We start from the raw sequence: 16,321 nt of genomic DNA, 5'->3' as shown, positions 1-16,321 counted from the left end.
TAAAAATAACACAAGCAAACTGTTGTGCATGAGATTGACCTTTAAATCCATCCCAAAAATACATGCAGCCATCCAGAGAGCCATAATCTGACAGCACAGTGATCCCCAGCTCACAGCCAGAGAGGGGGAGAGGACAGAAATGGGTTTTACATTTCCACATGAAAAACCATGAGACACTCTTCCCCATGCGTCTCTCCCTGCCGTGAGAAACAAAGTCATGTGTTTCCTCCTTTGAAAAAAAACCAAGTCAATAATTCAGCGCACTGAACTGCGCGATGGTGCTAAAGAGCCTTTGTTTACTCTGGACCAAAGTCCGCCAACAGAATTAGAAAAGGGAGAGCGGAGAAGAAGAGGAGAGATGAAGGAGGGCAAAAGCTTGCTTTGAAACAATGACATCCACTTTTTATGCCTTGCCATGCCTCACTGAGAGATGAAAGGATTTAGTTTGACAAGTGGTGGTGATTTTCAAACTCCTATTTGTTTATTCCCCACGCACACACACTGCTGCCAGCCACAGAGCTTTACTCAATAAGAGAAGAAATTAACATACATTGTAATCAAGAGGTACTCAGCCTTGGGAGATATTCCCTCGTTTGATTATACTGACCTCTTAATGCAATTATAATCAGCATCCTATTATGCCTATATTCTGCACATTTGATATATCCTGACATTTACTGTATATACTTTTAAAATATGTAACTTCTTTTAACTTCTAATTCAAGTGTAATGTGTTTCTTATATTTTAATCACTTAGGTTACATGTCTTGTGCTATCTCTACCTTCATTTGGGAAATAATTCATTACCACATTCATCCAAAAAAGAAAAAATTCGAAGCTTCGGCGCTTTTTTTTTTTCCGTTTTTTTGGGGGAGGCCTTAAACACAACTCTAACCTCCACTAGTCCGATACTGACAACGAGCACAGTCAGAGTTGGCAGACATGTCCAAGATGTCATCAGATGTGTGGTTGCACTTTAAAATATGCCTTGACAACAACAAATTTAGGAAATCACTTGAAAAATAGGGATGCACCAAAATGAAAATTTGTGGCCGAAGCCGAAGCCGAAGCCAAAGCCAAATATTATTAAACGCTTGGCCGAATACCGAGTACCGAATACCGAATATCATTGTTTAGTTTTTCATTAGTTTTTGCAGATGAACCCCCTCCAGATTAGTGTTGTCACGGTACCAAAATTGGGACCCACTGTATGATACCAGTGAAAATATCATGGTTCTGAGTAGTATCATGATACCATAGCGAAAATGAGGCAGATGTGCCTTTTGTCATTTATAAAAAGATAAATCACTTTTCTATAATACATCAATGATATTTCAATGGAATAAATTACTTACTGACTTATTCATACTTCAAAAACAGCATCAATAAGTGATTAACATAGGGGGGATCAAAATAAAATAAATAAATAAAATAAAAATCAACCAGCCACCATCCTCCCCTGACAAGTCCCTTCATAAGTAATGAACAGTCCCTAAAGTGCGGTGAGGTTTGTGGGCTGTTACCTGCTGGAAAGAGAGAAATGTGAAAGGCTCGTTTCTCCTCTGACACATCACATACCTGTGTTCGCCTGGCTCGGCTGTTCAGGTACTTCTGGGCAGTCATGACACCAAGAAGAGGATATTATTGGAGCCGACTTCTCCGTCACCGGGTAAGCCGATGGCCACCGTATTTGACAGGAATAGCTACATTAACATTACTGTCTGTGTCTGTGACCCTCGTTCAACCCACAACCGATGGGATTCGCCTTTCGTTTCTGCTGCTGGTTGAAATCTGTAGGCTGCTCGCACAGCATGGTGAATGATTTAAGCCTATTTTGCTCGCTCAAAACTATTTTTAGTCGCAAATGCGAGTGCCATGACGGACGGTTCGCCACACTGCCGGCATTTTACTCCGCCCGTCACGGCACGCTGTTTGATTGCGTTATCAAAACACGCCGCTGTTATTCGGCCTTGCTTTTAACTTATTCCACCGAATACCGAATGTGTGGGTTTTTTTGCAATATTTGGCCGAATATATTCGTTTAACGAATATTCGGTGCATCCCTATTGAAAAATGTAAGTAGTAATTAAAAAAGAAAAATGAGGAGAAATAGAAAGCCTGACGCACAATGGAGACCTGCTATTATCCTGCTTGAACACAGACAACTAAATTCTTTCAACAATGTGACTCAACATAATGATAAAATAGATTTTATTTATGTAAAATATGCATTTTCCAGTTCCACCGGTTCGCTCTGAGTCTGGTGTCAGAGACACTTCTGATGCTCTGAGTTGGCATCTGTTTGATTGTGCCGCAGTATGCACCGAGGGTTTTAATTTAGTGTTCAATCAAAAGTTAAACACTACTTATCACCGACCATTAGTGTTTTTTTGTTTGTGAATATTTTGTATCTCAGTTCTAGTGTTGGAAGAAACTATGTTTTCGCCATATATATATATATATATATATATATATATATATATATATATATATATATATATATATATAATTTTTTTTTTAAATTAGCTGCGTGATTCTGTTTGCATCGCAAAACAGACATTCAGAGAACTGTGCATTTGTTATCAGGCTACTGGGATGACGGACAAACGTCCCAATGTCCAATGGGACTTTTTTTGTTTGACCATTGGGGCTTCAGAATAAAAGTTCTCGGAGCAATGGCATGGCACCACCTAAACTACAACTTAACTTTTCAACAAACAAAAGTACAGTTGAGGATGATGAGAATGTAATTATGTTTGCAGGTATTTGGTCAAAAACCAAAGTATCAGACAAATTGGAATTTTGACCTGATGATGGTGCTAATGGAAGGGTTTAGGAATCACCAAAGTTATTACAATCTATTTAAAGGTGGGCAATGCCTGTATCAAATTTCATGGCAATCCACAAAGTAGCTGCTCAGACATTTCACTCAAAACCACAAATACCAACATGGATTACATCAAAGTCAGAGAAAAGTCATTAGGAGTCATCCTCTGGGGAACACGAATGTCTGTGGAAAACTTTTATGAAAATCCATCTAATAAGTAGTTGACATTTCCCAGTCTGAACCAAAAAAAGTGGACGAACTGACAAACATTGCAAGCAGCTAGCATCTCTAATAATTTACATTCTGAGTCATATTAAGATTAAGTGAAAGCAGTGAAGTCGAGTAGTGTATTTAAATAGGCTAAAATCATAAGTTCATACCACAGGGATTCACAATCTGTCCTTTCATTTGGACCTCTCATGTCAAGTCTCTTTCTCTACTTTTTCAAATGAGGAATGAAATGTCCAAGATCAGAGGCAAACTTCAAGGAGCCAAATAAAGCTGGGAAAATTCAGTTTGCTCCAAAATAAAACATCTTTTCCGCCACAAGTCTAAATTATTCAGTCAGCTCAGTCTCTCGTCAGCTTAGGAAGTGAATGGAGCAGACGTAACAGTTAGAGGAGCTAAAATCTCCATCACATCCCAAGAGCCATCGGCACACTACTGCAGATGAAAATGCACTAATCATAATACTGTGGGGTCTGCTGATATACACACATCCAGACACACACCAAAATAACAAACATATATATACACACACGTATCGAAGTGAACACATACACCAGCAGAGACTGTCAAAATCCTCATGAACCAATACACCCACATCCAAACACATCAGCGTAATTGGTCTGACAAATGACCAGAGAGATGAGGAGGCAGAGACAACTGTGTGTGTGTGTGTGTGTGTGTGTGTGTGTGTGTGTGTGTGTGTTTCTGCGCGTGTCGTTGTATGTGTCAAGGAAAGAGACAATTGCCGCCTGAGAGACAAAGGCTGCCAACACTGTCATCATTGAGGGATCAACAGATATTAGATCTCGCAGGCCAGCAACGTGCCAAAAGCAGATATTATTCTTATGGGGGTTGCAGATATCAACCAATATTTTGGGCCAATAGTCACAATATTTGAATTCAACCGTATAAATGAAATGAACTTTGGTAAATAAACTATGGTTTTGATGCCAAAGAACAAAACTTTAGAGGAAATATATATCAGCATTATGGTATATATAATACTAGCCAACCATCCTGACACTTGGGGCTTTGCGAGTACCACAATACACACAATTTAGGGGACTTGCTGACTCCAAACTGATCCTGTCAGGCAGTGCTTCATCCAAGACTCTGCTCTTGTTAAGGCAGTGTCACAGCCTTAAAGGAAGCCCTGCCTTAAGGCAGAATTACTGCTGTCAAGGTGTTGTGTGGTTTCATACAGAGTTCAGCTTATGATTTGACCCTTTGAACTGCCACAATGCTATATTGAACAAAAACTCAAACACAACGCTTTTGTTTTTGCTCCCATTTTTCACAGGTTTAAATTAAAGATCTAAGACTGTTTTTCATGCCCTCAAAAGATATTTTATCCTCAAATTTTGGTTGCAAATTTCCATGTTATTGAGAACTTCTCCTTTTCCAAGATAATCCATCCACATGAGGGTTTTAGCATATCAAGACGCTGATTAAACAGCATCATTTCTACACAGGTGTGCCTTGGGGTGGTCAAAATAAAAGCTCACTCTAAATGTGCTGTTTGATTACATAAGACAATGCCACAGCTATCACAAAACAGAGAGCGCCATTGGCATGCTGACTGCAGGAATGTCCACCAGAGCTGCTGCCCGTGAATTATTGTTTATTTCACTACCATAACGCTGGAATTCCACTGGATGCGTGTCCATTGCAGAACGGCACCACTGGTAATCCGCTGCGTGCTCCGCAGTCCGTCAACATCCACCGGCTGCATTTGCTGTGTGGAGCGGTGCAGCTCCACCAGAAGACATCTCGGGGCACTGCCGTGATTAATATCTCCTCGTCCATGGTGTCAAAAGGGTGAAATGACGTCTGAAAACCTCTGACCTGTTGACTTCAGGACTGCCTCTGCCCATTATGTAGTTTTCAAGGTGTAGTGCAGGGAAATATGATCCGCCGTGAACACTGTGTATTTTATTTTGAAATTAACCGGATGTTTTATTTTGTTTCTGTGCACGACATCCTGCCCCGCACGATCTGCTATGTGCTGAATTGCTGCGTTGTGCTCCGGCGTCCAGCAAAAATAGAAGTCCTGCGTATCTGTTGCGGAGGGCTCCGGACCGCCGCAGCTGTGACGGAGCCTGAACGCAGCACAGCCACAGCCAGTGGAAGGACACACATTGACTAGAACTGAAACGTATCAGCTCCGCTGCCGTTCCGGAGCGCAGACGCAACCAACACGCACCTGGTGGAATCTGGGGGTAAGCCGTCTCCAACTGAATTTGGCAGTACATCCAACCGGCCTCACAATCGCAGATCATATGTAACCACACCAAGTCAAGACCTTCAATTCAGCGTCTTCAACTGCAAGATGGTCTGACAGAAGCACATCTGCTGCTTGTCGTCCTCATCAGGGTCTTGACCTAACAGCAGTTTCTCAAAGCAATGGACTTGTACAGTTGTAAAGCCGGTTCGATGTACTGCCAAATTCAGGGAAAGAACATGGGAGACTCTGTGGACATTCCTGCATTCCCTCAAAACTTGGTACAAGGACTGGAATTTTATGAGATGTTCACAGTACGATAATTGTCTGAGAAAATATCGCAGTTTCATGGTATCACAGTATTGCAGAATTACTATTGTTATCAGTCAGAATGTCCCTTAAAGGAATTAAAATAGAAGGGTTATTGTTAGTTAAACAAACAATTTATTACTATGTTTGAAATTTGAAACTGTTATTTAACGGAAGTACTGTATGTGTAAAAGGTCTCCCTTTTGAAAATAATAAAAATAAAGTTGAGATTTTCTGTCCAGTTAAATTTTTTTCAATACTGTAGTTAAGCAAATGTACATGGTATGATACATTTTAATATCATGGAATACCTTGAAACTGATATACCGCTGTAATCCTACTTGCAACATCTGTGGCATTGTGTTGTGTGGTTAAATTTAGAGTGGCCTTTTATTGTGACCATCTCAAGGTAGACCTGTGTAGTACTGATGCTGTTTAATCAGCATCTTGATATGCCCTGTCAGATGGATGGATTATCTTGGATAGCTCACTAACATGGATTTCAACAAATTTGTGACCAAAGTTTGACAGAAATATATCCATTGAGTACATGGGGGAAAGTTTGCATTTTGACAGTCCTTTCTATATTGTAAAATACAAATTACTGAAACTGACAACATAGCTCTTCTTCTCTTTACTGTCAAAGAACAGTATCAGTTCTGAAAATATAAGGAAACACAAAGCACCTGAGCTGACTAATTACAATTTCTTTAGATCTTCCTATAGTCTGTGTGGGTCTGATGTGTGGCTATACTCTTGAGGAGGTTTTCCTACTGTATATGGCACTGCAACAATGAAACCACCACTGCACATACAACACCTTCATAAAGAAGCATAGTTTTGCCTTAAAGATGCATTAATCTTTACAACCTGTCAACACAACACTGAAATAATATCACTTTATGACAAATGTCCACTATGAACTTTTCTTTAACTTTGTTTTTGGTCTCCATCAACTCCTGAGGGAAATATCTGGCTCTTTTCTGCTATATTCTCTATCATGTTCACCAGGTATAGCTGCTAATTTTTGCTGCTGTATAGTGGTTGCATCAGATCTGCTTGCTGAGGCTGGAAAAGAGGTTTAAGAGAGCAGTGAAACTGACCAAGACAGTAAAGTTGCCGGCCATAAAAGTAATGATGCTTGCTATGAACAGACCAGGAACACAATGCAACCATGCAAATGAAAGCCAAGTGAATTCTGAAGTTGTTCCATTTGGTTTAGCACTCTGGTGGATGGTAAAGTTTTAGTTAATATTTTCTTTGTGTATAGCAACCTTCTACATGAACACAAAACTTTGAGTGTTACCTGAACTGTACATGCAGTAAGAATTTCAATTATCCATTCACTGTTTACATGGATTTAAAGTAACCATAGTACTGTAACCTGTCTGTGTTGCATTTATTTTACTGTACTACTTTACTGTCTAGAAGTAGTTTATTCTGTTGAGTCTCAACTTAAATCCAGTGGTGGAAGAAGTTCTCAATAATACTGTACATAAATTACACACTATTACAAGTAACAGTCCTGAATTCAAAATGGTACTGAAGTAAAAGTACATAAATATTTACACAATACCCACATACTTAAAGTATAAAAAGTAAATGTACTCATTATGCAGAATCATGGCTCCTTTCAAAGTGTTATACTATTAAAGAATATCATCATTATTCTATGTGTATTGACCATAATAACTATCAGCCCATTTCCAACCTCCCATTCATCTGTAAGATCCTAGAAAAGGCAGTAGCAACCCACCTCCAGAACCACCTGCACAATAATAGTCTTTTTGAACCATTCCAGTCTGGTTTCCGCCCAAAACACAGCACAGAAACAGCCTTAATCAAGATCACCAATGACCTCCTCCTGGCAGCAGATTCTGGCCTTCTCACCATCCTCATCCTCCTCGACCTCAGTGCCGCCTTTGATACCATCTCCCACTCCATACTCCTGGAACGCCTGGCTGGCACTGAGGTCTCTGGTACTGCATTACAATGGTTCACTTCATATCTATCTGACAGGAAACAGTTTGATCAAGGGAAAAATGTTCATTCACAGCCATCATCCATTACACATGGTGTCCCGCAGGGATCAGTGCTGGGACCGCTTCTATTCATCATATACATCCTCCCCCTTGGTGACATCCTCCGTCACTTTGGAATTCATTTTCACTGTTATGCCGATGACACACAACTTTACATCTCCACTAAACCAAGCACCTCCCTCCACCCCCCTGCTCTCACTGACGGTCTCCAGGCCATCAACATCTGGATGACAAACAACTTTCTCAAGCTAAATGGTGAATAAAAGCGAAGTCCTTCTCATCGGCACAAGGTCCACACTCTTCAACACTCATCCCTTCAATATTGCCATCGACGGTCACCCGGTCCATATCTCCCCCCAGGTCAAAAGCCTCTGTGTCATTAGACAGTGTTCTTTCTTTTTCCCCCCACATCAGTAACATTACCCGTACTGCCTTCATGCACTTACGTAACATCTCCAGACTCCGTCCATCTCTCACCCAACACAACACCCAGGTCCTGGTCCACGTACTTGTCACTTCACGTATCAATTACTGCAACTCAATCCTCACTGGTCTCCCCAACAAACTTCTCCATCGTCTCCAAATCATCAAGAACTCTGCCGCCAGAATCATCACCCGTACTAAATCCACCGACCACATCACCCCATCCTCATTCAGCTCCACTGGCTACCTGTCCATCAGCGAATCCAATATAAAGTCCTTCTCCTCACATTCAAAGCTCTCCATAACCTGGCCCCCCAATAACTGTCAGACCTTCTCCACCCTTACACCCCCACCTGTGCTCTACGCTCCTCCTCAGCTGCTCTTCTGTCTGTCCCTAATTTCAAACTGACCACTACGGGTGGCAGAGCCTTCAGCTGCTCTGCACCCAGACTCTGGAACTCTCTGCCCCCCCATCCGTCAGATTGAATTTAAATCACAGCTTAAAACCCATCTGTTCAGACTTGCCTATCCGGTTTAATTTTCTGTCATGTATTTTATCTATTTTTAATGTTGTATTATTGGTATTTTTGTATGTTTTTATTGTAAGGTGTCCTTGGGTGCTCAGAAAGGCGCCAACAAATAAAATTTATTATTTTCATTAATTTATTGTATCACTGACAAATACATGTAGGAGTGTTTTAATGTTGTAGTAATGTAGAGCCAATAGCTGTGTTCCAAATGGCATACTTTTTCTTTTTACTTTTAGTAGATACTGCGGCTGCCCTTGCAAGGTAAATACTGTTGCATGCAGTATGCATACAATCAGAACACACTACACTGTCATAACACTACACCTTGAACTTTGACCCTCTTGCTCATATAACCATTACCATGGAGATAAAACAGCATTCACAAAGCTCGCTAAAGACAGAGGTCAATCTGGAAAGTGTTGCTGTTGTTACTTTCCAATGCATGTAATTTTAACTTTTAAGTGCATACATTGTAGATTCTAACATACTGTATTTACGACAAACAAAAATATCTATGTATTTCTCTGTCATTGTTATTTTCACAGATATGTCCTTTTGTTGTTGGTAATCTTTCTATTGTCTTCTTCACTTAAACAACTGATAGTCCTATTATTGCTATTGAACAGGTGATCAGCCATTTGAATGTGCTGTCATCCTTCATTACAGCTTCTGATAGCTGTCAATCAGCCCTCAAGCCGTCATCTGTCTGTAGTTCAGTCAATGTGATGTATCTTCAGCTGCAGTGTACTGTAGGTAGAGACAGCCAGAATAGTGTGCTGGCTTGCATACGGCAAAATGTGACCATATGCAGTTGAACATCCTGGTATTTTTGGCATACTGCATTTGACATAACTACTAAATATTTTCTGGTATTACAGAGATTGGAGTGCACAGAACTTTAGATAATTTGCATACTACTAGGTAGATTATGAGGAAAGTGGAGTAAAAAGTAAAATACTTGTCTCTGTGATGTGATTGAGTAGAAGTAAAAGGTAGCATAAAATAGAAAAACTCTTTCTCTTTTCTAAAAAAAATTGTACTGAGGCTACCAAGTACAGTGCCTGAGTAAATGCACTTAGTTACATTTAGGGCTGTCCTGATCAAGTTTTATTGCCCCCAATCCCAGTCATTTAATACTGAGTATCTGCCGATACCGAGTCCCAATCTGATACTCCTATTTTCCTAGATAATACAGCTACACAGTGCACACTTCGAGTTATTAAAATCAACCCAACATATAGCCTGTGCTTGACAACTGGATAGCTCTGCAATGCATTAAGAAAAAAAATCCCTACATCCAAGCTGTTCCTTGATGTTTTTGTATTTATTAGTCTTATTTATTTAATTATTTTTTAACAAAGTAAAGTATAAAATAACAGCCCTCTCTTAATCTTGTTTGCCTTGTTGCTGTTTCAAGGAAACGTCTGTCCCTTTAAGGGAGTATTCTGCAGAGTTTGTTGATTTGGTGCAGCCTGTGTCCGAGTAACTCAAATAATTGGTATACAGTTGAGTGTTTATTTTCGTTGCCTGAACATATTTTGCACAGATAAGGCAACTTTGAAATATTACTTTTACTGACTTTTTACTTGAGGGGCTTTTGTTGCACTTGCAGTGACGTGGTGAGCGCGATTATCATCAGTTCTGCGCCGCTGTATGACACCCTCCCGAGCAGGGCAGTGAAACTCCATAGGTCATCAGTGAAAGCAAAGCCAAGAGACTGACACACTAAGCTAAAATGAAACAAGTATGCATAACTTCATGAAATAACATAACTACACAGTCTCATACTGCATTTTCTTTTGTGACCTGTGGTGTTTTGCAGCAGGCTGGGCTCAGGCCCTGCTCTTACACACATGGCAGCTCAGCAGAGAAGGCTGCACTCAGGGTTGCTTTGCATGAAAGCTTTATGAGTAAAAACAGTGACAGCTGATGCAAAACAAAGGATCAGATCAGGCTCTATACAGCTCATTATAGTGGAAACAGATCAGTTAAAAAATGCCATGATCTGCTCCGATAATGATCTTTCAGATAGGATTCAGACACCCCTAGGCACATTCCACCACCTCAACTTGGACTTTGGGGAAAAGTCCATGTCATCCTAAATAACATTAATAGTGTACACTTGTGTAATTCATTTTGAAAAATCAAAGAAACTGTAATATTAGCTTAAAACACAAGTGTCCTTCTACTATGTACAATGGTAATTTGTTGGTAGGCACGTGTGTGTGCATTGGTCTGAGGTGTTTGAGCGTGGGGGAAGGCAAGATAACTACTTTTGTTTAAGATAAATCTATAGATTGAACCTGATACGATGAAAAGAGAAAGGTGAGTGTGTATGGGAAAACACGAAGAGCGAGTGTGAGACAGAGAAAGAGAAAGTGTGAGAGAGCGATCCTGTTCTCATCTCCGTGGGTCGATCGGTTCACGTCCTTGGAGGAGTTTGCATAAATGACAGTGATACCAGGCAGATCGATAAGGTGACAACGAAATGCCACAAATTTCATCTGTCAGCTGGGAGAAAGTCACAGCTGAGAAACTCACTAAGACTTTTACCAGGCGTGAGTCACTACTCGCTGCTGGATGAAATATGACTCTGCTGTCAAACACAGAAAAAGCTTAAAAAAAAAAAAAAAAAAAAAAAAAAAGTCAGAACTTCGTTCTGCTCACTTTTACATGAACTTCTTAACCTCTATTGTACTTTCTTGGCTTTGTGTGATATTCTCTGCACAAACCAACTGTATAACCTTCAGAACAATATTCAAGAGATGTAAACTTCATTTTACCTTTTTCCTTTTTCTGTTGTTTGGGTACAGGACTTGTCAGAAAGTGTCTAATCGTGGATATTCTGCAATGCATTCTTGACATTTGCTTGTCAAAATAAACTTCAGAAAACAGGTTCAATAAACAAACTGTATGTCTACAAATATATTCACACACAGACATCTGCATTATCTACAGAGAAACAGAAATAAGACTAAACTGATCACCCTTGCATATCTCACTGTTAACTTGTTTTCTCACACAAAGTAAAAAACTACAATGTCAACCTGTTTCCAATGGAAATTATTGTGTTTCATATATTTCCTAGAAATGAGTGTTTGTATCTTGAAGTAAGAAACAAAAGAAAGCATGTTGCTACACTATAATCAAGAAAAATGTCACTGTCTTCCGAGATACATTCACTTGTTTTAAGAAAATAAAACGTCATTAACAAAAATAACTTGCTTAATAAAGAGATATCTGCAGTGCTCAGAATACAAACACTAGAAAAGTAAGGAATTCATCAACCTGGTCTCACTTTTAACTTGTCAAATAACAACGCTTGGTTAATGGCCATCGACATCAGACACCAACAAACATCCTTTAGAGGGGGAGGGAGACACAATGGGCAGCAGCATTATTCGATTGTCTGTGCACATACCATAGTAAAAAAGCGCGAGAAAATCTGCATAGGGCAGGCAGATGGGGAGGTGGAGGTGTCAAACAAACTCTGGACTTTCAGACTTTCACTTTTTTCCAGGAGCCTGCTATTCGTGTCCCGAATTAAACAAAAAGTATACAACTTAGTGTGCTAGTACATGCAGCATACCATGCTAGTGAGATGTGTCACATCAACAACAAACGTACATATTTAAAACCAAAACATGATGTTTTTATCTCAGCCTAACAAAGTAATTTTGTTGCTTAAACCTAAGGAAGTAAATTTAGAAACAAAGTTGTGTTTTTTTTTTAATTCAAAGTTTAGTTTGAAAAAGATAGAATCCAATTAATGAGCAGAAGCTGTACATTCCCTTTGTAAACAGAAGTTTATTTTGAGACAGCACATGTAGTTGAGCATGGTGTTAGTTTAGGCAGGACACGACATCAAGCTCAGCTCACATCCCAGCTACATCAGCTGATCTCAGACAGCCAGTCAACTGATGGAAGAGCTGATTGATGGAAGAGAGTCAGCTGATAGATCACATGATACCTTTCTATGCAACCAACTGGTGAATATTGTTCAGGGCACCCTATTTAAACTGCTCTGTCCTGCCTACTGTTGCTGCTTCCTCTGCAGGCTGCTTTGCAAACTTCCTCCACCCCAGCTCCTCCTTTTCACGCTGTGTCTGACTTATCAATCTTATTTCTGTTTGTCACTGATGCTGCTCCGTTCTGTTCCAGGGAGGTCTTTGCTGCTGCTTTCTGCCTTAGGCTTTACATGTAGGCGCATGGAAGGGCAAGAAGGTTTGCTCTCTGCTTCAGGCTTTCCACACAGACCGGCGAAAGGGTGAAGAGCTGTGCTCTCTCCGCCTTACGCCTGCCACATAGGCGTGTGAAAGAGGCTTTCTGTGTAGGCCTAGGAAAGGCAGAGAGGCCCCAGAGCAGGGTCATGCCACCAAACATTATACTGCAAATGGAAGTTTTCTTCTTTGTGTTCCTGACTGAAATGAGCGTAAATTGACATGCCTTCCCTGAACGTCCAAAACTGAAGCAGGAGGGGTACCTAGTGTGTTACATTTTGATGCGTATGGCCACTGAGCAAGCATCGGTATTTGACAAGATGGGAGTGAGACTGTGCTGAAACTGATACAATACAATATTCTCTCTTTATGTCTTATCTATGTTGACTTATACCAAAGTTTAATCTGAACAGCAAAAGATCTCCCCGGAACATTTCAACAATAGCAGTGTGAGGTAATCTGATGGCAGAGGTAAGTCATAACTTTTTAATTAGGAAATAAAAAGACAAGATTCTGAGGCGATCAAAGCAAACCAGGCCGTTTCATCTTCTCCAACACTCTAAAATCTCAAATTTTGTAACTCTAAATTTCTTATGACCTCTATTTTTAGACTCTCTCTGTTGTTGTTGCTGTTGCCAACTGCCAGCATTACCTCGTGGATCACATACCCCAACATGGCCAATAATTTCACGAGATACTGCTCTGTGGTGTTGTGTTTCTCTGATCTGTTGCTACCTTTCCAAAGCCAGGAGAAAGAGGAGAGTAGCTTTATGTTTCTCTGAGGATAAGTGGTACTGTTGTGATTTACTCTAAATCTGAAGTATTTGTTCCTTCAGTATATCTGCACTAAGGATTGAAAGCAAAAGCCTCATCCTTTCTATTTCAGGGGAACAGTGGAGTAGTTTGGTAGCAGTGGGACTCCAATCCAAAGCCACTACAAAATGCAACATCAAAAAAAGAAGGTTTGTGGATATAATGAAATTATTATTGACTTTTGATGTCCAGCAGAGAAACTTTAACAGAAATTGGGGATGAAAGCAAATCAGTGTTTCTTCATGAAAGTAATATGAACACCACCAGAGAAAGTAAACAGTAAAAATACATTCAATTAAATGGAGTTTGTTTAGACTGTGCTCCCAAAGTCTTTGAGCCACGAGGATAAAAGCTACCAAAGGACTGAAGTCGGTAATGCAACAAAGAGAGTGCAAAAGTATATAAACTAACCTTACAGACCACAGAAACAAACTTTAAAACTGAATGCAACCATGACAGCAGGTGCCAAATGTTCCTCTGGACTGGTGTCACCGGCTTTACACGGGATCAAAGAGGAAAATAAAAGATGAAAAGATGCTGGTTCTCTAAAGAAACAAGGCCGAACAACCTCAAAGGATCTAATGACTCCTAACCAACTCTGACTGGCAGCAATCGTCTCTTATTTCACTCTCACAGGCCTGCACACACACACCTCAGCCATCTCACAGCTCCAGTCTCTCCATCTGCTTGATGAGACTTTGATGATAATGATGATGTCTAATGACAACCATTTCACCACCTTAACACTAGCCGGTAGTCATTTTCCACCCTGTGGCAGTAGAGCTTTGTCTTATGAGTGTAGCAGGTGTGGGCCCATAAAGGAGAAACTACAGAGTGATGAAGAATGTACTGAGTCCTGATGGAAGTACTGTAGTGTGGACAGAAGAATGGCTGCCACCTTATAAAGAAGATTGAAACCATTCTGGTGTCCTTTAGATGGAAGACAAAAGCCAGCGAGTGGGTAGCTTAGCTTAGCACGAGAGCTAGAAACAGAAGGAAACAGCTTGTTCTGTCCAACTGTAACAAAATCCGCCTACCAGCATTTCTAAAGGTCACTAATTAACACGTTATATCTCGTTTGTTTTATCTGTACTGTACAAGTGTAGAAATGACAGGCTCTTGGCTCTGCACAGTTCCCAGGCAACCAGAAGAGACTCTAGAAAGGAACCGGTCCTGGCCAAGAAATAGTCAAACACACAACCCTATGTAATTGCAAAATGACATTTTAACACTTTAATTTTTGTACGGATTGAACAAACAAGATATGACGTGTTAATCAGTGAGATTTGGAGGTGCTGGCTAGTGGATTTTGTCATTCTCTGTGGCTGTTTCCCCGTTTCCAGTCTTTGGGCTAAGCTAAGCTAACCGTCTGCTGGCAGCTGCATTCAGCAGACACCTATGGGACAGGTATTGATCCTCTCATCCCAGAAAGTGATTAAGTTTATTTCCCAAAATGCCAAACTCTTCTTTTAAGATCAATTTGTTTTTTCCAGGAGAGACCTGGAATTTAAAAAAAATAATTAAAATGCCAAAGTGCATTTCAGTCACTGCAACTTACACTGACATGCAGTGTGTTGTAAAATAAAAATAATGTCATTTTGAAAGTCTGAGTCCAAAGAGGCAGCTGACTTCAAAAGTGAAGCCTTGCAGATATGAATGCCTGTGTTTTTGTTAGCAGCGCATTGATTTCTGCACTCTTGGGGATAAGATCGTTAACCGCGTGGAAGAAGGGCAACGGGGAAAAACACCATTTAATTGCTGCAACAACTATTGATGTGTCATTTCACTGGCAGGACCCTGTTTGAGAAGGGGCTGTTGCACAGGGTAGTCAGTTTAGTGGAAAACTGGTTTAGCGAGCAATTAGCTTCATCATTACTGCTGCATACCAAATTATTGTTCTGTTGATGGGAAGCCAGCCTTGTTTTCTCTCTTTCCCTCACTCCATTCCCTCTCCCTTTCTCTGGCTTTAACCATTTACTCACCCACTAGAGTGGAAACTTTAATTTCTCTCAGGATTGTTGTCCTTGAGAAAAGAAAGCCTAAACTCATTAGGAACTCTTCTACTTTGTTTTACCTTTTAATCAGTTCATTAAAAAATGAGTTTGTTTTCTTGCCATCAGTTTGTGTGAAAAAATATCAGCTCAAGGTCCACTTACTGCTAGCCCCATCACATGGTCTTCATCAGCAAACAGAAATTAACTTAGTTAATTGTTAATACAATACTGATGTTCCACACACACTTGATCAGTGACACCTGATCCAGTTCCCCTTGCCGATGAAGACTGTGACATGTAGTCGGAACCTCAGGAAAGCTGAGATATTGACCTTGAGCCGAGATTTATTTGTCACAGACCTGGTTGCAGTGAAAAAATGTGGGCATTGTAAGTTTCTGCAAACCCTGCATATGTTACATGTGGAAGTTATTATGGAGCAGATACAGAAATTGGTTATGTTTAGGAAAAGATCTATCCTCGCCAATGGGTAAATACAAAAAACCCACATCTGGAGACTAAAAAGCCACTGGAAACACAGCAATGACTCGCTAAAACACCATCTGTGTTGTTGTTGTTGGTCTCTATAGCCCCATTTCCACCTAACACACTTGGTATGGTACCTTTGGAACCAAAAGTACCCTTCAGACATGGTACCTAGACCCTAGAGTTTCCACTGCAAACAGTCTCCTTAAATGTGGGCGGGGTTGTTGTCAC

General features: G+C 40.4%; 1 protein-coding gene across 2 annotated transcripts in view; it reads right to left on the bottom strand.

Annotated features, from left to right (window-relative positions):
• Nucleotides 1-16,321, bottom strand: part of fam184ab (family with sequence similarity 184 member Ab) — a 230,106-nt gene that overhangs the window by 137,462 nt on the left and 76,323 nt on the right. The gene's annotated exons all lie outside the window — the stretch shown is intronic.

The sequence above is a fragment of the Epinephelus fuscoguttatus genome, linkage group LG11 (assembly GCF_011397635.1).
Source record: "Epinephelus fuscoguttatus linkage group LG11, E.fuscoguttatus.final_Chr_v1".
Classification (NCBI taxonomy): Eukaryota; Metazoa; Chordata; class Actinopteri; order Perciformes; family Serranidae; genus Epinephelus; species Epinephelus fuscoguttatus.
This window is presented reverse-complemented; position numbering and strand designations above follow the sequence as displayed.